This window comes from Triticum aestivum, chromosome 7B (genome assembly GCF_018294505.1).
Source record: "Triticum aestivum cultivar Chinese Spring chromosome 7B, IWGSC CS RefSeq v2.1, whole genome shotgun sequence".
Taxonomy (NCBI): Eukaryota; Viridiplantae; Streptophyta; class Magnoliopsida; order Poales; family Poaceae; genus Triticum; species Triticum aestivum.
Genome location: NC_057813.1, coordinates 343,995,783 through 344,019,794, shown reverse-complemented (window position 1 = coordinate 344,019,794; position 24,012 = coordinate 343,995,783).

Genomic DNA, 24,012 nt, shown 5'->3' with positions numbered 1-24,012 from the left:
GAGTTAATTTCCAAAGGTACACCATGGAGAGATACTATTCGGGAGATGTACATGTCTGCTAACTGACTAGCAGTTATACTCTCACGAACAGGTAAGAAATGGGCCACTTTGGAAAGATGGTCGACAACGACGAAGATACCAATATTCCCTCTCTTGGTCCTGGGAAACCCGGTAATGAAATCCATACCAATTTTATCCCATTTCCATTCAGGAATAGCTAGGGGTTGAAGGGTGCCAGCAGGCCGTTGATGCTCTGCTTTTACACGACGGCAGACGTCGCAATTAGCAATATACTGAGCAATTTCTCTCTTCATCCTAGTCCACCAGAACCTCTGGCGTAGGTCCTGATACATCTTGGTACTACCGGGATGAATGGTGAGAGGAGATTCATGAGCCTCCTTAAGGATCAACTACCGTAGATGCTGGTTCTTGGGAACCACTAAACGGTTCTCAAAGTACACAACACCATGATCATTTGTGGAGAAACAACTAGCACCTCCGCTAGCAATGTTCTCCTTGATTTTAGATATTCCCTTATCTCGCTTTTGGGCAGCGATAATTTGATCCGTAAGAGTAGGTTTCGCCACCAAGGTGGAAAGAAATCCTTGAGGAACAATGTGAAGGTTAAGCTTCCGAAATTCCTCATGGAGAAGCGGTTGACTTTGTTGTAACATCAGGTTGTTACAATAAGATTTACGACTTAGCGCATCAGCCATGACGTTGGCTTTCCCTGGGGTGTAAGTTATTCCTAAGTCGAAATCTGTGATCAACTCGACCCAACGTCTTTGCCTGAGATTCAAATCCGGTTGGGTGAAGATGTACTTCAGACTTTGGTGATCAGTGAATATTTCGCAACGATTACCGAGGAGGTAATGTCGCCAGGTTTTAAGTGCATAGACTACAGCTGCAAGCTCTAGATCATGAGTAGGATAATTCTCCTCATGTGGGTGCAATTGCCGTGAAGCATAAGCAATTACGTGTCGATCTTGCATGAGAATGCAACCTAGTCCTTGTCGTGAGGCGTCGCAGTAGATAACAAAGTCCTTAGAGAAGTCTGGCGGTACCAGTACGGGAGCAGAGGTCAGGCGTCTTTTCAGTTCCTGAAAGCTGTGCTCACATTGTGGAGTCCACTCGAACTTTTTATCTTTCTTGAGGAGTTCAGTTAGAGGTTTAGAAACTTTGGAGAAGTTCTCGACAAAGCGAGGACAATAGCTCGCTAGGCCAAGGAAACTCCGAACTTGCTTGACCGATTCAGGTGGAGTCCAATTGAGGACGGCTTGAACTCGCTCAGGGTTAACAGCAATACCTTTACCAGATATTACATGACCCAGATAGGTCACTTCTGACAACCAAAATTCACATTTAGAGAATTTGGCATAAAGGCGACGCTCTCGAAGTTTCTTCAACACTAGCCTTAGATGTTCAGCATGTTCTTCGTCGTTCTTGGAGTAGATGAGTATATCATCAAGGTAAACCACGACGAATTTATCCAAATACTCCATGAAGATTGAGTTCATCAACCGAGAAAAAGTGGCTGGAGCGTTGGTTAAACCGAAGGACATGACGGTGTACTCGTATTGGCCATAACGAGTAACAAAGGCCGTTTTAGGAATGTCCCCGTTCCTGATTTTGATTTGATGGTAGCCCAACCTCAAATCCATTTTGGAGAAGACTGAGGATCCAGCGAGCTGATCATACAGATCGTTGATCCTGGGAAGCGGATATTTGTTCTTGATTGTGACCAAATTGACAGGTCGATAATCTACAACCATCCGGTCCGTACCATCCTTCTTCTTGACGAAGAGGACGGGGCAAGCCCACGGAGATGAACTAGGTCGGATGAAACCCTTTTTCAAGGACTCATCGAGTTGTTTCTTAAGCTCGGCTAGTTCTAGTGGTGCCATCTTATAGGGTCTTCTAGCAATCGGGACGGTTCCTGGAATGAGGTCTATTACGAACTCAACATCCCTGTCGGGTGGAACACCTGGCAATTCCTCTGGGAAGACATCCGGAAAGTCACGAACTACCGGGACGTCCTCAAGGTCTGGCAAAGGGCTGGCGTTAAGAGAATATAACTGTCGCTTGGCTATTCGGGTCAAGACATTGACTATCTTTCCCGAAGGATGGGTGAGTTGAACAGTCCTAGAGAAGCAATCAATTTTGGCATGATGGGCTGACATCCAGTCCATACCCAAGATGATATTAATATCTGAAGATTTAAGAGCTATCAAAGATGCAAGGAAAACAAGTCTCTCGACTTGGATTTCATTTCCATGACTTACCCTGGAGGTTTGCCATCTAGAACCGGGAGTGGAAATTTCCATAGTGGATGGCATGTCACAAAATGCGGTGTTATGCAAGCGAGCATAGTTCTCGGATATAAATGAATGAGATGCTCCTGTATCGAAAAGAACAGATGCCGGGTGGCAATTAACAAGGAGCGTACCGAGAACGACGTTGGGATCCTCTTGAGCTTCTTCGGCAGAGATACAGTTGACATGGCCACGTGTAGCGGTGGCCGGCTTGGCGTGGAACACTTTACCTGTCGGCTTGCCACGGCCAACAGCTTTAGCAGGTTGGTTGGGGTTGGTCTGGGGACACTCGCGCATATAGTGGCCAGATTCCCCACACTTAAAGCAAGTCACGGAACTGGCGCGTGGAGGAGCATTGTTGGTTGGACCACCATAGGGCTTGGCTGGTGCAAACTGTTGAACGGGGCGAGGCGCCTGGAAGGATGGCCTCGGTGTGAACCTGGGTGGCAGGGCAGTGTTAGGCACCCACACGCGGCGCTTCTGAGGACCAACACCGGATGAGGAACCCACGTCACGGCCATGCTTGCATGTTGCGTCATAATCAGTCTGACCAGTCTCAGCACTGATGGCCTTGTTAACAAGCTTCTGAAAAGATGTGCACTCATGCAGACGGAGGTCGCGGCGAAGCTCAGGACTATGTCCCTTACGGAACCTTGCTTGCTTCTTGGCATCAGTAGAAACTTCCTCAGTTGCATATCGTGCGAGGTTACCGAACTCCCTGCTGTAAGCATCCACAGAGAGTCGGCCTTGAGTGAAACTGCAAAATTCCTCACGTTTACGGTCCATGAGACCCTCCGGAATGTGATGTTCACGAAAAGCCTCGCTGAATTCAGCCCAAGTAGTGACATGGCCCGCTGGGCGCATAGCTCCATAATTCTCCCACCATAGACTGGCGGGGCCTTCAAGATGATATGCAGCAAAGGTGACCTTGTCAGCCTCAGCTACTAGCGCGGAATGCAGTTTGTGAGAAATACTGCGAAGCCAGTCATCAGCGTTGAGAGGCTCGACGGAGTGGTGGAACGTGGGTGGATGTAACTTGATGAAATCACTGAGTGACACCAAGTTATTTCTCTGATGGTGTGCTGTGTTCTGTGCAATACACTCCAACAAACGGTTGGTCTCCCGCTTGTTTCTCTCGGCTTCCAGCATAACCTCGGCTAGGGAGGGAGGATGAGGCAGATTTGCATTCCTGACTTCACTGCCTTCGGCCTGCTCTTGAGGAGCAGGGTTATTGCGCGTGTTGACCATCCTAGGTAAACAAGACAATGATTTAGTCAGAATGATAAGATTCCGACATAGGATACAGAATGTAAGGAATAACTCGGAATGCAAGATGATCATCTGTATGACATGGTAGATGCAGAAACTGCTTCTTTTATTCCATTGTCATACACACCATACAAGGTTTAGTACAAGACCAAACAAGGTACTATTACGGTGAAAAGAAGATTACATCTCATCGGAGGCACTCTGAGCTCCTATACATTATTTTTCTACACCTCCGGAAAGCGGTACAAACTAGGTCATATCCCACGAGTCACGCAGGACGATAGACGACACAGCTAGTACGAACTAGTGATACTACCACTAACTCAGACCGATCCGTAGTAGTCCTCGTAGAAGTCACCTCCATAGCCTGGAAGCTCAACATGATCATCCGGGAACAGACGATCTCGCAGAGCTTGTGGACCATAGGGGCTAGGATGAGGTCTTGGACCAACAGACGGTGGCCTGCGGGGACCGCGAGGTGGGGTGATGCCTCCTACATCACGCCAACCCATCACGTCTGGCAGAGCAGATATCACAGGATAGAGATCGCGCATATCCGAATATCCAGCTTGCACAGCCGGTGCAAACCGAGTCAACGTGGCCCAATGGTCAGCATGGGTATTGAAAAGCTCTAGCCTCAAGGCCCGATTTTCATGGTCCTTATCCTCGAGCATCTGAGCAGTGGTGCGAGTCCGTGAATCCTCCTGAGTGGGGTCAGCATAGATAGCCTGGAGATACCCTTGTGCTCCCGGAAGTGATGCTGGCATATACCAGAAATCAGAGTCCCGAAATAGGCCAGTCCTGACTCGCATGATGGTCATCATAGAGTAGGCGGCATCCTGCACAGCCATCTCAATAGTAACCCCGAGTCCCTAGGAGCAGTGAAGGGGCTCAGTGGATCCAGGATAAGATGGAAATATCCTGACAGTGCAAAGATACTGGCTTTGGTTAAAGTCTCGAAATTGCTCTTCGACCGTGTACTCAGGATACCAACGGTATCCAGCCTCAGTCATTACCCTGACCAACATGGCAGTATGGCCAGGTACATCTAGGCATCGAGTCAGGCGAACCACTTGATTGAGGTCGCGAGTGGCCATCTGAAAGCACAACCATAATGCAAAGGCATTAGAATTTCTAGCAAAATTTCGATAGCATAACAGCTGTAAATGCTCAAAAAGGATTTTGAGACATTTGACAAAGTATTTCATACACACTCAACAACATCATATCAAAGTTCTGAGTCCATCCCCGCAACATAATGTGGTAGTAGAACTGAACTAGGCTTGTATCCATCAAACCTATAAGGTACTACTGATTAGTAACACGTGAACCTGATAGAGAGAAAAGATCCTAATTCCTTAACCCCCGGTGGAAGAATAGACTGACTCAGATCAGAATGTCATAAGATAAAGGAGTAAAAAGAGCCTTACGTTCCAACCCACAAACAATTCCCCTACATATAACTAAAGAATTTCTAGACTCAACATCGACCAGTTTGGCTTGGAGAACCTACAGGCAGTCCGGCTCTGATACCAACACTGTCAGGACCCCGACTCGATGTCACATCGATCTAGCCTGTAACACCTCATATCACTTTGCGGCCTCACGCACGGTATCCCCACGGGTGTCGCCTTACCTTTGCCCGGGACCGTTTGCGCCTTTTGGCTCACGTATATGATAGTGTCGCTAGCATCCATATGATAAGGAGCCCGGGCTGACATGACTAGTCGTAAACCCAAAGTGGCACAGACTTACAGGGACAGGCATCCATGAACCAGCTTCGAACGTGTTGGTCATCAGAAAGTGGGTCCGGGCTGTAGCACTGGGCTAGCAGGACTCCGGTAAACCGGGCTGTAGCGGGCTAACAGGACTCCGGTACTCAATGCGTGACATTTCCCCGAAGGGATAGACACAGGAACGAAGAAGGACACATGCCGGCAAGCCTAAGTGTTCCAGATCAGTAGCAAGCTACCATGGCTCAGTGGTAACACTAGGAGACATTTCCCGGTAAGAGAGGCTACTAAAGATAAATAACTAGATAGTCAGATCCCACACATACCAAGCATTTCAATCATACACACAATATGCTCGATATGTGCAAATACAACAAGGCATCACAACATGACTCTACGACATAAGTACTTTATTTAAGGCTCAGAGAGCCATACATGACATACACATACGTACGGGTCACACGACCCAGCATTCAAGTCATACAGTTATACAAACCAGCAGCGGAAGTAACTTGTCTGAGTACAGACAACTAGTAAAATAAAAGAGGCTTGGAAAGCCTAGCTATACTACGTGGTCCTTCACAAGCTCAGGATCACCACCTGGGCCTTAGCCTACTCATTGATGTCAACGTCTACGAAGAACCCATCAGAAGGGGTTGCAGCGTCTTCTGTAAAAATGTAAATTATAGCAACATGAGTACAAAGGTACTCAGCAAGACTTACATCAGATCCTACATACATGCACATTATCAAGAAGGGTTGGTGGAGTTGTTGCAGCAAGCCAGCTTTGACTCTTGGCTAGGCTATCCTACGAGACTCCAACTTGAAATGGTTTTGCGCACATGAGTCCACTACTCACCACTTCAATACACCACCGAGGATTCACCTCCATCTTCCTACGGAAGAGCCATCCTCGGCACTCACACTTATCTTGAGGCTTTTAGTAGTTTCCATTTACTTGTCTATGAACTGTATAGGCAACCAAGTAGTCCTTTACCGCGGACGCGGCTATTCGAATAGATTATGTTAACCCTGCAGGGGTGTACTTCTTCATACATGTTTCCACCACTTAGCGTCTGCACACGACATGTGCTCGGCAGACTTCAAGCGAAAGCCGACGTGGGTGTAGACCACGACCTACCTAAACACCTAAGTCTCCAATCCAGGTTTATCGCCTATCCAGGTTCCATCCGCAGGGAGTCCGGCCGAGGTTTCCCATACGGCCCTGAACGATGTGCACAGGGTTCCGTGACACCTAACGGGTGCCCGGTATTCCCGGCCACGTACCTACCGCATCACAGCCCACCCCTACGGTCAGCGCTGTCCACGGCCTCCAGTAGGCTACAAACACCAGAAACTACTTGCAACTCCTGGACAGAGAATTAGGGTGAATAAGAAGTCGAGCGGGGTCATATTTCAGGGCCCAATGCATGGTAGTAGCTGTATCTTAAATCACACATACAAATCTCAGTGCTTAAGGTTGGCTTCAATGAAACAACCCACCATGTACTCCTACATGGCCTCTCATCGATACCTTTACCAAATCATGTTCACCACATCACTCTCATTACTGACATAATCATTTCACTCTAGCTCATCACCCAGACGAACCAGACCTGACACGACTCTAAGCATAGCAGGCATAGCAAGGTAGGAACAACACATACATATGGCTCAATCAACTCCTACACATGCTAGTGGGTTTCATCTAGTTACTGTGGCAATGACAGGTCATGCAGAGGAAGTGGGTTCAACTACCGTAGCACACAGCAGTTTGAAACGCGTGGTCTTAATGCAGTAGAAGAGAGTAGGAGCGAGAACATGGGATTCTATCGATATGATCAAATAGTTGGTTGCTTGCCTGATGGTTCGATGCACTGATATGGCTCTTCGCTAGGGTAATCACGGTACTCCTTGGAGGCAGAACCTGCCGCAAAGAACACCGATACACAACAATCACCAAACAATGTGCGACAATATGATGCATGCATGAAACATGGCAATATGAGTGTGTTGGGCTAATGCAACTAAAACCAGAAGGGTTTGAACCAATTTGAACCAAAGATTCAAATTTCAAACTCATACATGTCCCTTTAAAGTGTTTTATCTTGTTCTGCACTAATCATCAAGTTTACTTGTTTAATCATGCATGAAAATAGTGCAGATGGATAGATTGGATTTTTCTGATCATTTTTCATATATAACTTGTCTGATTTGGAGTTACAGATTAAAAGTTATGAATTTTTGAAGTTTAAACTATATTCTGGAATTTCCTATATTAGAATAAATCCAGAAATTAATTTATTGCGTCAGCCATGCGTCAGGATGACGTCAGGGTCAACGGGGACGTCCAGGTCAAACCTGACTGTGGGTCCAGGGTGTCACGGTAATTAGATTAGTTAAAGTTTAATTAAAAATAAACCTATTTAATTAACAGGGCTGGGCCCCACCTGTCATTGACTCATCGGAGTCAACCAGGGCCCACCCGCGGTCAAACCCAGGTCGGCTGCACCGGCGTTTAGCCGCCGGCGAGCCCGACGCGGCGGCGGAAGTGGTTTTGGCCGTTCCGGCAACCAAACGAGTCCTGGAGGCCATCGGAGTGGAGCTGGGGAGGAGCCGCAGCTCTTGGTGGAGTCCGTTGAGGTCGGGGTGGCCGGAGTTGGCGCCGGCGACGACTTTGGCAGCCACCGGAGTTCGGCCGAAGGCGAACTTGACGCTAGAGGGGTCGGTGAGGTGCGGGGAGTAGCTGGTTAGGTGCTACGTGATGTGGTGAGCATGATGGACACCAGTTTGTGGCCGGAGGGTGACCGGGAGCACGTCGGCGACGAGCTCCGCGGCGGTGGGTGCGGTTGAGCTCCGGGAGGTCACTACACAGCTCGGGAGCAAGAAAAGAAGGGAGGGGAAGATGGCTAAGCTCACGGGGAGTTCGACGAAGCACTTGGTGCGGCCGGGGACGGGCCGGAGTGACGACGGCGTTGAAGGGGATCTCCGGCGATGGCGGTTCAGTCGAGGTCGATGCGGTGGGCTCGGGCCTTGCGAGCGCTCGGGGCTCAGCTTGCTCGAAGGAGAGGAGGGTGGCGGAGCTCCTGGACACGGCGGCACGGCGTGGGGTTGACGGAGGGCGTGGCTACGGCGAGGGGGTGGCGGCGATGGCGTCGGCCATGGCGGGGGAGCGCGAGAGAGAGGAGTTGGGGGAGAATGGAGGTGTCCTGCGGGTTCACGGTGCGGCGTGGAGTTCATCCATCCAGCCACAAGGCGAGGAGGTGAAGCAGGGCGACGGCCAGCTGCGTGGCGCACGCTGCGGCTGCCGTCGGGCACCTGCCTGCCTGCCTGGCCGGCAAGCAGCTCGCTGGAGCGGCGCTGGGCTGGGCCGGCAGCTGGGCCGGGTGCTGGGCGCCAGGTAAGTTTCCCTGTTACTCCCTGTTTTCTGTTTTTTTAATACTTCTGCAACTTTGTTGAATTATTAAAAATACTTAGGCAACTCCTAAAATCACCAAACTACTCCTGGTCCATAGTTGGATTATTTCCAACATGAAACATTTTAGTTTGGATATATTTGAGCATTTGGATATTTTATATAATTTTAAATGCCCAAATTCAAATATTTATGATTTAATTCAAAGACCCTAAGATGACCTAGGAAAATGTGCATCACTTTTGGCAGAGGTTCTCAACCAAGACAAAAATGATGGGCATTTTAGAAGGGCATTTCAGGTTCATTGAAAATGTTTTTAGTAAACCCTAGTTGGTTTCAGAGGGGGCTGGGGGTTCTGTCATCCCCACTTCAGGTTTCTGATGAAAAAAATAGACATGATGCAACACTCTAATGCATGAACTAGCTAGGGTGTGACAGCCGGGTGACCGCCAAGGGTTCTCCGTGGGTTCCCTTGGAGCCCCTTCAAGAACAAAGTACTCAAACCAAGGCCCCGGCAAGAGGAGCTTGCCGGGAAGACCAACCAAGGCCCCGGCAAGAGGAGCTTGCCAGGAAGGCCAGCCCAAGTTCCGGCAAGAGGATCTTGCCGGGAAGAGACAAGACCCCGGCAAGAGGAGCTTGCCAGGAAGGCCACTCAAGGCATACCAAGAAAGCTTGCCGTGACGCGCCCTGCGTCCCGGCAAGGCCCGGTGAGCAACAAGCTCCCAAACACGACAAGACGACGTCGTGCCCGCGCTCCAGCACACCTGCTAATGTGTCGCTCTAGGACTCTCCCAAGCACACGTGGCAGGAGGCCGCGCAGCTAGGGGTGCGCGGTGGCAAGCGGAGATGAAGAGAAGGCCATCGTGGCGAACAGTGGCGCTCCTAACGGTCACTTTTTGCACTGTTTTGGCCACTCAGACGGGCATTCAATGCCCTTGTCCCCTACCGTCAGAGTTAGGTAGGGTGCACTGTGTCCACAGTAGCGGTAGCTGCACCTACCGCATCCTTTTCCATTTTTACCCTTCTAGTCTACGTTGCCACCTGTCGGTGACCCCTTGAAAGTATAAAAGGAGGCCCAAGCGCAACGTAGAAGGGGTTCGGCTCATTCGAAACACCAAGAACACTCTCACGCTCGGTCTGGCAGCGTCCATCGCTCCTGAGCAAGAATTCAATACACACAAATAAGCAGCAGTAGGGTTTTACGCATCCGTGCGGCCCGAAGCTGGGTAAAACTGCTCACGTGTACTGCCTCGATCCGCTCTTTGTGCAGCCTCCGCCCTCCGAACCGAAAGGGGCTCAGTCCGCCGATCCCCATAGGTGTTCGTGGATCAGCTTCCCCGACATCTTTGGCGCGCCAGGTAGGGGGCGTCGAGATTGTGCAAACCCGATCCGGCGTGCACGCGAGCTAAATCTTCATCGTCTTCATCGACATGCCACCGAAGAAGAAGGATTCGGAGGCAACTGTTCCGTCTGCGTCGCTTTCACCGCCTCCGGAGCAAACGGGTGGTGGAGTGGACGCTGGCGGAAGAATGGGCGTCCACGAGAGAGCCCCCATGGCGCCGACCGTGGGGATGCCGCCCCGACAAGGAAAGGCCGGCGGCGGAACAACAGAAGGAAAAAGGGCAAGGAAGTGCTAGCTGTCGAGCAGACCGGCAACGGAGGTGGCACCAAGGAAACTAAAGCTGGTGGCTCCGACAAGGAGGCCCAGCCTGTGGCGGCCGCCGACAAGCAGGACAGCTCCAGCAAGCAGTATTGTAAGATTCACCGCACCAAGGGTCACGATCTCTAGAACTGCAAGAAAGTCGAGCAGCTTGTTGAGCAACAGAAAGCTGAGTACGAGCGGCGCGACAAGGAGAAGGCCCAGGAAGGAACTGGTGGATCCAGCAACAAACGTCCCGGCCGAGGAGGACGCCGCGGCAAGGCCAAGCAGCGGCAAGGAGACAGACCTCCCCGCGGCCGCGACAAGGATGAAGATGATGACGACGACGAAGACATGGATGATGACGAGGCCGACGAGCAGGAATTTCAGAAAGCCACAGAGGTCCTGTGCGTTGACGGTGGTGCTTCTCTGCATACTTCGCACCGCCAACTCAAGCAGTGGATGCGGGAGGTTAATGCAGCGGAACCATCCGTAGAGTCACGCAAGCCTCTGAAATGGTCCATCACGCCTATCATCTTCGACATTGAGGATCATCCTGATCGCATAACTGCGGTCGGGTGCTTGCCGATGTTGGTTTCACCAACTATCCGCAACCTCAAGGTCACGAAGATGCTAGTTGACGGTGGGGCCGGCTTGAATCTGATCTCCTCCGCGGTCCTTCAGAAACTCCAGATCCCTGACAGCGAGCTCGAAGAGACCGGCACATTCCAAGGAATCAACCCGGGAAGGAGCAAGCTGAAGGGGAAGATCATGCTGCCGGTCACATTTGGCAGCGAGCTGAATTTCAGAACTGAGAGGGTCACATTTGACGTTGCCGATTTTCCATTGCCTTACAATGGGATCCTTGGCCGTCCAGCGCTCGCCAAGTTTATGGCAGCCTCTCACTATGCATACAACATGCTCAAGATGCCAGGCCCGATAAGTGTCATCTCTGTCCCCGGCGACAAGAAGGATGCCCTTATCTGCGCCGACAAGATCTACCGGGAAGCAGCAGCCGCAGCTGATCACAACACACTTGCCGCTGAAGCTCCCGGGGGGAAGAAGAGGACAAAGTCCGGCAAGAGCTCTGATGCCTACTCCGGCAAGCGCACCTCTTCGGAGTGCTGCGCTACCGTCGAGGACGCACCATCGAGCTCCACCGGCAAGTGCAAGAAGACGATGGCAGCTCCACCCGAGACCAAGAAGGTGTCCGCCAAGGAGGACGGCACTGGTGGTACCTTCACCATCAGTGCCACGCTTGACCCCAAATAGGAAAGCACGCTCATTGCTTTCCTGCGGGCGAATGTCGACGTGTTTGCATGGCAACCGTCTGATATCCCTGGTGTTCCCAGGAAAGTAATTGAGCACCACCTAGCCATTTGTCCTCATGCTCGGCCCGTCAAGCAGAAAGTCAGGAAGCAAGCAGTGGAGCGCCAAGAGTTCATTGCAGAAGAAATCAGAAAATTGAAAGCAGCAGGCCTTGTCAGAGGAGTGCTCCATCCCACGTGGTTGGCCAATCCTGGAGTCGTGCGCAAGGCGAACGGGAAATGGAGGCTTTGTATAGACTTCACTGATGTCAATAAAGCTTGTCCCAAAGATCCATTTCCCTTGCCGCGCATTGACCAGATTGTTGACTCCACAGCCGGATGTGATTTGCTTTCATTTCTTGATGCATACTCAGGATACCATCAGATCTTCATGGCAGAAGAGGATGAAGAAAAAACCGCATTCATCACCCCGTGTGGCACATACTGTTTTGTACGGATGCCCTTTGGGTTGAAAAATGCTGGTTCAACATTCGCAAGGGTGGTCCATGTCGCTTTTGAGCCACAGATACACAGAAATGTGGAAGCCTACATGGATGATATAGTGGTCAAGAGCAAGGACAAGGCTACCCTGATCCAAGATTTAGAAGAAACTTTTGCAAATCTGCGCAGGATCAACCTCAAGCTCAATCCCGAGAAGTGCGTGTTTGGAGTCCCTTCCGGCAAGCTTCTCAGGTTCTTTGTGTCTCAGCGGGGAATTGAAGCCAACCCCGACAAGATCAAGGCCATCGAGCAGATTGAAGCACCGAAGCGCGTCAAGGATGTGCGAAGGCTTGCCGGTTGCGTGGCTGCTCTCAGCAGGTTTATCTCTAAGTCTGCTGAGCGCGCCCTGCCGTTTTTCAAAATATTGAAAAAGGCAGGTCCAATGAAATGGACTCCGGAAGCGGAGGACGCGCTGCAGGACTTGAAGAGGTACCTGTCCTCCACTCCAATACTTGTCGCACCTAAGCCACAAGAGAAGTTGCTGCTGTACCTAGCGGCAACCAATCAAGTGGTTAGTGCTGCGTTAGTAGCGGAGAGGGAGGCGGACGATGAGCCAGCAACCGCGGCAAGTGAATCCAGCGACAAGCAGGGGGCTTCTCCGACAAGCTCTGGCCCCGACAAAGTTGAGTCTGCGCAGGCATGCAAGGCGGTGCAGAGGAAAATGGTGCAGCGCCCAGTTTACTTTGTCAGCTCCCTTCTCCAGGGGGCTAGGTCGAGGTACTTTGGTGTGCAAAAATTGCTTTTCGGCCTTCTCATGGCCTCGAGAAAGCTGCGCCATTACTTCCAGGCACACGAGATCACAGTTGTCACTCGCTTTCCGCTGAAGAGGATACTGCAGAATCCAGAAGCAACGGGCAGGATTGTCGAGTGGGCATTGGAACTGTCAAGCTTTGGCCTCAAGTTTGAGAGCACTGCAACGATCCAAAGCAGGGCATTGGCAGAGTTCATAGCAGAGTGGACGCCAGCCCCAGACGAAGAAATCCCAGAGACGAGCATCCCCGTCAAGGAGACAAGCAAGGAGTGGCTGATGTACTTTGATGGTGCCTTCTCACTACAAGGCGCCGGTGCTGGCGTGCTGCTTATCGCACCCACCGGAGAGCACCTCAAGTACGTAGTCCAGATGCACTTTCCCAAGGAGCAAGCAACGAACAATACTGCAGAGTATGAGGGTTTGCTTGCCGGCCTCAGAATCGCAGCCGACCTTGGGATCAAGAAACTCATTGTAAGGGGTGACTCGCAGCTTGTCGTCCGCCAAGTGAACAAGAATTACCAGAGTCCATTGATGGAAGCATATGTTGATGAAGTGAGGAAGCTAGAAGAGCACTTTGATGGCCTACAAATGGAGCATATCCCAAGAGCTCAGAATGACATTGCTGATGGCCTGTCAAAGTGCGCCGCACTAAAAGTACCTATGGAACCAGGGATCTTTGTGCTCAAGTTGACTCAACCATCCATAACACCATCAACTGAACAAAGCAAGAAGAGGAAGTTGGTTTCCGGTGACTACTTTCCGGCAGAGCTTCCCGAAGCCGCCGCCAAGAAGGTCCCCAAGATCGACGCCAAGAGTGCTGAGGAGCAGTCTGCTCCGGCGAACCCCTTGGTTTGTTCCGTTGAAGCAAACGCTCCCGACAAGTTTTGCTCCGGCAAGCTTGCCGGGGAACATCAAGCTCCGGCAGGGCCGCAAGTCCTTGCCGTAGAAGCGGATGTTCCCGCAGCAGCAGATACGCCTATAGTCCTTGTTGTCGAGCCACAAGCTCCAGCATGGGCACAGCAGATTGTCCATTTCCTTCAGACAGGAGAGCTTCCCGAAGAGCAAGAAGAAGCGGAAAGAGTAGCCCGGCAGTCAAGTATGTACCAGTTTGTCGATAGCATACTGTACAGAAGAAGACTCAACGGTGTGAAATTGAAGTGCATTTGCCGGGAAGATGGACAACAGTTGTTGGCAGAGATACATGGAGGCATATGTGGTCACCACATTGGTGCAAGAGCACTTGCCGGCAAAGCATTCTGACAAGGCTTCTTCTGGCCGACAGCCCTCCAGGGTGCGACTGCACAAGTAACCAAGTGTGAAGCGTGCCAGTTCCATTCCAAGCAGATACACCAACCAGCTCAAGCTCTCCAGACGATCCCTTTATCCTGGCCATTTTCGGTCTGGGGGCTCGACATCCTCGGCCCCTTCCCCCGAGCTGTCGGGGGCTTTGAGTTCTTGTATGTTGCAATCGACAAGTTCACAAAGTGGCCGGAAGTGGAACCAGTGAGGAAGGTGACAGCACATTCAGCAGTCAAGTTCTTCAGGTCGATTGTTTGTCGTTTCGGGGTTCCTAACAGGATCATCACCGACAATGGCACGCAATTTACGAGCCGCACCTTCATGCAGTACGTCGAAGATCTTGGCGCCAAGGTCTGCTTCGCTTCTGTTGCTCATCCGAGAAGCAACGGTCAAGCGGAGAGGGCAAATGCTGAAGTGCTGTGAGGCCTCAAGACCAGAACTTTTGACAGGCTGCACAAGTGCGGAAAGAACTGGATCGAGGAGCTGCCGGTGGTTCTTTGGTCAATCAGAACGACACCAAATCGAGCCACTAGCCAGACACCTTTCGCTCTAGTCTATGGAGCAGAGGCAGTTCTCCCCACGGAACTCGTATACGGGTCACCTCGAGTGCTCGCTTATGATGAGCTTGAGCAAGAGCATCTGCGACAAGACGACGCGCTGCTCCTTGAGGAAGACCATCTTCAGGCTGCTGTGCGAGCCGCTCGCTACCAGCAAACTTTGCGTCGCTACCATAGCCGCAAAGTTAAAGCCAGAAGCTTCGAGGAAGGCGACCTTGTTCTTCGGCGTGTTCAGTCCGCCAAGAATTCCAACAAGTTGACGCCGAAGTGGGAAGGCCCTTATCGGGTGAAACGAGTCACTAGGCCCGGCGCTGTCCGCCTTGAGACGGAAGATGGCATTCCGGTGAGCAACTCCTGGAACATTGAACATCTTCATAAGTTTTACCCGTAGGGCGCGGTTGCCGGAAGCTTTTCCGGCAACCACCTGTTGTACAAGTCTTGCCGCTGTTGCATGTAATCCTTTGTACAAAGCCGGGCGCAGACCCCGTGCACCAGTAAAGCTCATGTGCCCCGCACATCTGTCAGTTTTTTTATGCTATAATCCTTTTTCGCATATGTTATCTGACACTTTGTGCAGCACCAAATCCCGGTAAGCAATAACGAGCCCAAGGCTCCATATCATTACTTTATTTCTCTGTTTCTTTCTCAAAAGAAGGAAGGTTCCCTCGCCCACAAGAGAAGATAATGGTGTGGACCAGGCCGTTCAAGAAAGTTTCTCCTTGCCGGGAAGCAGACGACAGAAAAGCTAAGTTGCTAAAGCTTGAGCAATCAGTTTTTTAAGTTTTTGAGTTATTTTCCTTGAATGACCGTGCTTTGTATGGAAAACCTGTGCGCGAAGGAACCAACTCGTAGCTAGTTGCGCCTTTACTTTGTTTCGAGTCCGCTCAACAACTTAAGTGAGCTGCTAGCGCCCTTACTTTGCTTCGAGTCCGCTCAGCAACTTAAGTGAGCCGCTAGCGCCCTTACTTTGTTTTCGAGTCCGCTCAACAACTTAAGTGAGCTGCAACTAGTTGCGACAAGGTTGCTTGTCGGTAGCGACCCCGCCAGCAGGCTGCTGAAGTTCCGCACTCGGCGCTCGCGGCAAGGGTGCCTGCACCGGCAAGTTTCCCTAGAGAGCGTAGGGCAGAGCCATACAAAGCCAAGAGTCGAGTAAAGGAAGTAACACATCATTTTTTTGCCTAAGATAGAGTTATATTACAAAAATAACTTGTCGCGCCTCTAATAAAGTGTTCCCATGACATGATTGGCAGCGACAAGAAAAGAAGAAAACGACGGCCTAATCTACGCGACCGCCGTCAACCCTTTTGACCTCGTTCACCCTGTCCACAATGGGTGCGACGAGGGCCTTAAGTGCGTCAAGATCAGCATCCGCCGATAGCCTCTTGAGGACGTTGGTGAGGTTGAGGCCCGGATTGCGGAAGGCCACCTTCACCAGCACCTTCTGCAGAACTCCGGCACAAATCGAGCGTGACTCGTCGGCCAACTGCTTTGGGATCCGTTCCCGGAGTTGCTGGAGCGCCGCCGCCACGCCTTTGAATAACAGAGTGAGCTTGGCGTTGGGTTGGAGTTCCTCGTCGGGCTCGCATATCCTGGCCAGACTGCTTGAGGACGAAAAGGAGAAGAAGGGCGCGCCGGCACCTGGGCCCCGGCAAGCCAGTATCGCTGGGGGCTGCGAGTGCCAAGAATCATCCACGGCAAACCAGAGTTGCCGGGGGCTGCAATACCAGATAAGTCTTTCATCCCTCATCATGCATCCTCTTATGGACTGGGGAATTCGAAACCGCGTTTCTTCCCGAAAACTGTCGTGCTCCCTCAACTCTAGGCCCTGGGGCTCATTCCCGAGGCCAAGTTTGGTCGTAGTCGCGGCAGCAAAGGGATGAAACGAGGAGACCGCACCCACCTCGTTCCCGCCTCCGTCAAAGGCGTGAGAAAGGTCGAGCGACGTGGGAAGGCGGCAGGGCCTGTTGCTGGGAGATGAAATGTCTGTCCGAGGGATACCAAGGATTTGCTCCTTGGCGTGGGTTCAACTCGCGAGACAAATAACCCGGCAAGCATCCCCTTTTCATTAAAAAACATCCCACTCAGGTACAGTCCATAGAGGATGAAAAACATGAAAGAGAGGATTACAAGTTCTAGATACAGCTAAGGCCCGAAGACGGGGCGGCAGGATAAGATGCCCGTAATCCCTTTCCTGTCCCTCTCTTCAGGAGGCAGGTCAAGGAGGCGAAAAGGGCAAAAGGAGCGCCTAGGCGAGCTACGGGTGCCAGAAGACACCAAGAGAACATCCCGAGGGCCGTCCGAAGGCTGGACGGCGATGGCGGCGCTGGAAGCGGGGCTCGAAGATGGGGCGGCAGGACGTCAGCACGCTGTCGAGGGCACCACGCCCTCGTACTCCGACCTGACGGCCTTGTCGCCAGCCCTCTTCCCCTTCCGCAGCCTCCCTACGCCAGCCGCCCAAGGAGACGACCCTGGGGAGTTCAAGCAGCCGGCGACACGGATGATGGGGTTGCCGGTGCCGCGCGAAGCGGCGCCCGACGCCTAGTCGGACCCGCCACCCCGCCGCCCGCTACCCTCATCGTCGCTGTCGCTCTCCTCCTCGCCGCTCTCGCTCAAGGAGGAGCCTTCGCTATCGGAGGAGCTGTCCACGCAGCACTTCGCCCGAGTGCCGAAGCACCCGAAGACCTTGACAGAGAGGAGATCGCCCTCCATCAACTTAAAATGGAGGGTAAACCCCTCCATCAGGCTGTGGATACGGGTGAACGTCTTCCACCCTCGATCAAGATACATCACATTAGGGGTTGGGAATACAACGCGGACTCGCGTGCCGCTGATCCCACAGCCCCTCATGTGCAGTCTCAGTGTCTCGGGCGGGTCCAACTCCATCGCGCTCGCAAACGGAGCTAGAAGCTGGAGGCGACGACGAGGCGCCCGGCGCAGCTTGACAAAGAACTCGCAAGGGTCATCCCTTATATGGACCGCCGTGGGGGGAGGAGCCGCCGGCGGAGGCGAAGCTGGCGCGCCGCCCCGCCCGCCTCTTCCCCAAGCGCCTCGACCTCGTCCTCGACCTCGTCCGCGACCTCGCCCCCTCCCTCTTCCCCTTGTGGCTGGCTCTGCCACCACGGGCGCGGGAGAGGGAGAGATGCGCTGTTTGGCGGCGACCTTCGCCGCCACCGATGAAGGGCCTGGGTTCCCTTTCTCCATGGTGAATGAGAGAAAGGGGAGCAGAAGATGAAGAAAGGAGGAGATGAGAGAGTGCGGGTTTCTGTGCTCCCCTCCCGCTCTTTATAAAGGAGCGAGGTGGGGACTCGGCCGCCCCGCTCAGCGAATCAAGGCACGAGAAGAGCAGGGAGTCGGGGCCAACCCGCTGCCTCTGCTCGCGACGGCCCAGTTTCCCACTTCCACCGTCCGCGACCCCAAGCGCATGGGAGCCGCGTGGCGGGGATGAAGAACCAAGGCAACGGATGAGGCGGCCTCGCTCCGCCTCGTGATCGCGGGGAGTGGACGTCCCGAAAACCGCGCACTGGCCCCGTCCAGTAAATGCACCACGCCCCCACACCTACCTCCGTTTAGGGAGGAGGGCATGAACCGTCCCCATCATCGTGGCCTAACGCATGCTCGAGGGGCTTAGCCCCGCGCACGCCGCCCGCGTCACCCACGACGCCGCGTTTGACGCGTGCCGTTCTGGGTGTGCGCGGTGGGAGCGGAAAGATATGCGGCGTGACCTAGGCCGCGTGTGCCCGTGCACTGTTTTGGGCCTGGCCCAACAGCGGTCGGCACCGTGTCTGGCCCAGGCCCGGGGCTCCTGTCGGTGTACTAGAGTAGGGGTACCCTAGTACCCCGAACTTGTGCACGGGCGGTCGCAGCATCCCGCGGCAAGGCTTGCTGGGTGACCGCGAAGGGTCCTCCGCGGGTTCCCTTTGAGCCCCTTCAAGAACAAAGTACTCAAACCAAGGCCCCGGCAAGAGGAGCTTGCCGGGAAGACCAACCAAGGCCCCGACAAGAGGAGCTTGCCGGGAAGGCCAACCCAGGCTTCGGCAAGAGGATCTTGCCGGGAAGAGACAAGACCCCAGCAAGAGGAGCTTGCCGGGAAGGCCACTCAAAGCATACCAAGAAAGCTTGCCGCGACGCGCCCTGCGTCCCGGCAAGGCCCGGTGAGCAACAAGCTCCCAAACACGACAAGACGACGACCACGGCAAGGAGCTTGCCGCGGGAAACCCCCACTTCATGCCCGCGCTCCAGCACACCTGCTAACGTGTCGCTCTAGGACTCTCCCAAGCACATGTGGCAGGAGGCCGCGCAGCTAGGGGTGCGCGGTGGCAAGCGGAGATGAAGAGAAGGCCATCGTGGCGAACGGTGGCGCTCCTAACGGTCACTTTTTGCACTGTTTAGGCCACTCAGACGGGCATTCAATGCCCTTGTCCCCTACCGTCAGAGTTAGGTAGGGTGCACTGTGTCCACAGTAGCGGTAGCTGCACCTACCGCATCCTTTTCCATTTTTACCCTTCTAGTCTACGTTGCCACCTGTCGGTGACCCCTTGAAAGTATAAAAGGAGGCCCAAGCGCAACGTAGAAGGGGTTCGGCTCATTCGAAACACCAAGAACACTCTCACGCTCGATCTGGCAGCGTCCATCGCTCTTGAGCAAGAATTCAATACACACAAATAAGCAGCAGTAGGGTTTTACGCATCCGTGCGGCCCGAAGCTAGGTAAAACTGCTCGCGTGTACTGCCTCGATCCTCTCTTTGTGCAGCCTCCGCCCTGCGAACCGAAAGGGGCTCGGTCCGCCGATCCCCATAGGTGTTCGTGGATCAGCTTCCCCGACAAGGGCTCAAACAACTCCTACTCATGCTAGTGGGTTTCATCTATTTACCGTGGCAATGACAGGTCATGCAGAGGATAAGGGGTTCAGCTACCGCAGCAAGTAACAAATATGTTGTTGTTGTCCTAATGCATTAAAAGAGAGCAGGAGCGAGAGAGTGGGATTTTATCGGAATGAACAAGGGGGTTTTGCTTGCCTGGCACTTTTGAAGATAATATAGCTCTTCATCGGTGTCATCGAACTCATCGTCGGAACCACGTCTATCGAAAGGGAACAAACACCGGCAAACAAGGAAGAACATAATCAATGCAATGCACAATATGATGCATGATCATGACATGGCAATATGCTGTTGATTGAGCTAATGCAACTAACAACAAGTTAAATGGAGTTGGTTTGAACACTAGGTTCAAATTCAAACTCCATATGTGATTTCTTAAATGCCATATAATTGAATTGTCCTAAACAGTAGTCATAAGTTGTTCTAACATGTATGAAAATGGTACAGATGGATAGATTGAATTTTTCTGATCATTTTTCATATATAAATTATTTCATTTGGAGTTACGGTCAATTTTATATGATTTTTAGAAGTTTATACTATTTTCTGAAATTTATAAATCATTTCTGATTTATTTAAATTCCAGAAAATATTACTGCGTCAGCATGACAACAGCATTATGTCAGCAGGGTCAACAGGGCTGCCCCGGGTCAAACCTAACCAGTGGGGACCACTGGTCAGTGACACAGTGATGTCTGGGTCACAGACTTGTGTGGTCAGGTCAACAGGTGACGTGGCCAGGTCAAACTGACCTGTGGGGCCTACGGGGTTAGTTTAATCTAAACAAAACTAAATCAGGGTTAATTAGGCAGTGGGGTCCATATGTCAGTGGGTGTGGGTTCAATTAGTGGCGCCATTAGCTGCTAATGACGCTGCCACGTCAGCACGCCGGAGTTGAACGCCGGCGAGCACGCGAACACGGTGGCGACACTCGGGAACGCGCTACGGGCGGCGGCTGAACGCGCTGCGGGCACCACGAGGAAGCCCTCACTCGCCCGCATCCAGGGGTGCACGCAGCTGGGCGCAGGAAGGCCGGGGTCGACGGCGGCGACCACTTGGGCGGCGGCCGGAGTTCGGGTGGTGGCGGGTTTGGCGCTACGGTGCAAGGCAGGGGGGGCTAGTGGGTGCTACGGACTCCTGGTGGTGCGCTGAGCGCAACGGTGAGCTTGGCTTCGAGCCACTGTGGCTCTAGCCACGATGGCGCCATGGCCGGCGGCGGGGAGCTTTCGGGCGCGGTGGAGACGGCGGCTACGGAGGCCAAACGAGCACGGGAGCTAGGGGGAGAGGAAGAGGAGCTCACAGCGGGGTCGGAGAGGGGGTTAGCTAGCTCGGGGAGGCCCTATGGACGACGAATCGGCGGCGACGATCTCCGGTGACCCGAGGAGGAAGAAGGGGTCGGGGACGACGCTTCGGGGGTCTTCAAGTCGCGTGGCTCGGTGAGGGGGTTGGTGACGAGGCGCAGGAGCTCGGGAGCAGCTCGGGGCATCATCGGGACGGTGGTGGTCGCGACAACGGTGAACGGCGGCGATGGGCGTGTTTGGTGGCGTCGTAGGGAGAGAGCAGAGGAGGGAGAGAGGTCCAGGGAGAGAGGAGAGGGGTGCAGGGGGTGCTGGGCGTCTCCGTGGCGCGTCTGGAGGAGTCGGGGTGGAGGAAGCAGGCAGGGAGCTGGCCACGGCGACCGCGCGCGCGACGACATGCCTCTGCCTACTTGCAGAGGTTGAAGGCGACCGCTTCACCCTGGTGGGCTGGGCCTCAGCTACAGTGCTGGGCCAGCTGGGCTGCCAGGTGAGCATCAGGTAAGTTCTCTCTCTCTCTGGTTCCTCTCTTTAATTTCCGTTTTCTATTATTCTGTAATCTTTAGAGCGTTTCTAAAAATACCTAGACCCTTTCAAAAATAACTAAACTGCACATGCCCACTGTATAGAATATATCCAACATGGAACATTTCAGTTTAGGAGTATTTGAGCATTTAAAATATTTTATAGTATTTAAATGCCCAAAAGCAAATAAGTAATGATTTAATTCAAAAATCCAGAATGGCCTAAAAATATGTGCATCATTTTTGGCAGAGGTTTTCACCTTTACCAGAAATCATGAACATTTCCAGAGGGCATTTTGGGTTTATTGAAAAAGATTTTATTTTGACCCTAGTTGAATGCATTAGCTGCTAGGGTTTATCAGCCCCCATTTCAAGTTTCATAAAAAATTTAAACATGATGCATGGATGCTAAAGCAAAAACAAGCAAGGCCTGAACTGGGGATGTGACAGCCGACGACCATGGGAGGCGCGGGCCGCAGCCCCCCTCCTCTGGCACCGCGCCGCAACCGCGCCACCTCACGATCTTCAAGCTACGCCGCGACAATAGTGCCGCACACCCGCCGGGAGCAGGCAAACATACAAGCCGCGGTCATCATGGCTCGAGAATTGCTGAGGTGCAGGCTGGCGGAAAGCGGTCGCGACGCCCTGCTGGAGCGAGTTGCCGAGCTGCTGGACGCAACATGAAGGGGTGCATCACCATTCTGCACCCTGCCCACGCCAGGACGTGGAGGGAGCATGCGATCGCTCTCGCCACTCCCGCGCGCCCCCTCCCAAGGCTCCTGAAGAGCCACTCGGCATCGGCCTGCCTCACGGTGCGGCCCGTACTACTTCGACCATGCCACCTCGGGGTGGGGTGACTCCGACTAACCTCCCCTGGGGCTGCGCTGGGGCACCGGCCCTCGGTCATCAGGGCCCGATGACGACCGAAGAAGGTAGGAGCGTGAGGCAACCAGGTAGCGACTCGGGCGCGGCCAGTCCGGAAGCCTACGTACTCGTCGCAGTGGACCTGAGGTATTGATATGTCCATTTTGCATCATGCTTTGATATTGATATTTATTGCATTATGGGTTGTTATTACACATTATGTGACAATACTTATGCGTTTTCTCTCTTATTTTACAAGGTTTACATGAAGAGGGAGAATGCCGGCAGCTGGAATTCTTGGCTGGAAAAGGAACAAATATTAGAGACCTATTCTTCACAACTCCATAAGTCCTGAAACTTCACGGAGGCATGTTTTGGAATTAATAAAAAATACTGGCGAAAGAATCAACCAGAGGGGGCCCATACCCTGGCCACGAGGGTGGGGGGTGCGCCCCCCTATCTCGTGGGCCCCCTGGCAGGCCTTCAGTGCCCATCTTTTGCTATATGAAGTCTTTCGCCCTGGAAAAAATCAGAAGGAAGCTTTCGGAATGAAAGCGCTGCCGTCTTGAGGCGGAACCTTGGCGGAACCAATCTAGGGCTCTGGCGGAGATGTTCTGCCGGGGAAACATCCCTCCGGGAGGGGGAAATCGTCACCATCGATCCTCTCATCGGGAGGGGGTCAATCAACATCAACATATTCACCAGCACCATCTCCTCTCAAACCCTAGTTCATCTCTTGTATCCGATCCTTGTCTCAAAACCTCAGTTTGGTACCCGTGGGTTGCTAGTAGTGTTGATTACTCCTTGTAGTTAATGCTAGTTGGTTTATTCAGTGGAAGATTATATGTTCAAATCCTTAATGCCTTCTGATTATGAACATGAATATGATTTGTGAGTAGTTACATTTGTTCCTGAGGGCATGGGAGAAGTCTTGCTATAAGTAGTCATATGAATTTGGTATTCGTTCGATATTTTGATAAGATGTATGTTGTCTTTCCTCTAGTGGTGTTATGTGAACGTCGACTACATGACACTTCACCATTATTTGGGCCTAGGGGAAGGCATTGGGAAGTAATAAGTAGATGATGGGTTGCTAGAGTGAAAGAAGCTTAAACCCTAGTTTATGCGTTGCTTCGTAAGGGGCTGATTTGGATCCATATGTTTCATGCTATGGTTAGGTTTACCTTAATTCTTCTTTCGTAGTTGCGAATGCTTGCGAGAGTAGTTAATCATAAGTGGGATGCTTGTCCAAGGAAGGGCAGCACCCAAGCACCGGTCCACCCACATATCCAATTATCAAAGTAACGAACGCGAATCATATGAGCGTGATGAGAACTAGCTTGACGATAATTCCCATGTGTCCTCGGGAGCGTTTTCCTTTATATAAGAGTTTGTCCAGGCTTGTCCTTTACTACAAAAAGGATTGGGCGACCTTGCTGCACCTTGTTTACTTTTGTTACTTGTTATCCGTTACAAATTACCTTATGACAAAACTATCTGTTACCGATAATTTCAATGCTTGCAGAGAATACCTTACTGAAAAATGCTTGTCATTTCCTTCCGCTCCTCGTTGGGTTCGACACTCTTACTTATCGAAAGGACTACGATAGATCCCCTATACTTGTTGGTCATCAAGACTCTTTTCTGGCCCCGTTGCCGGGGAGTG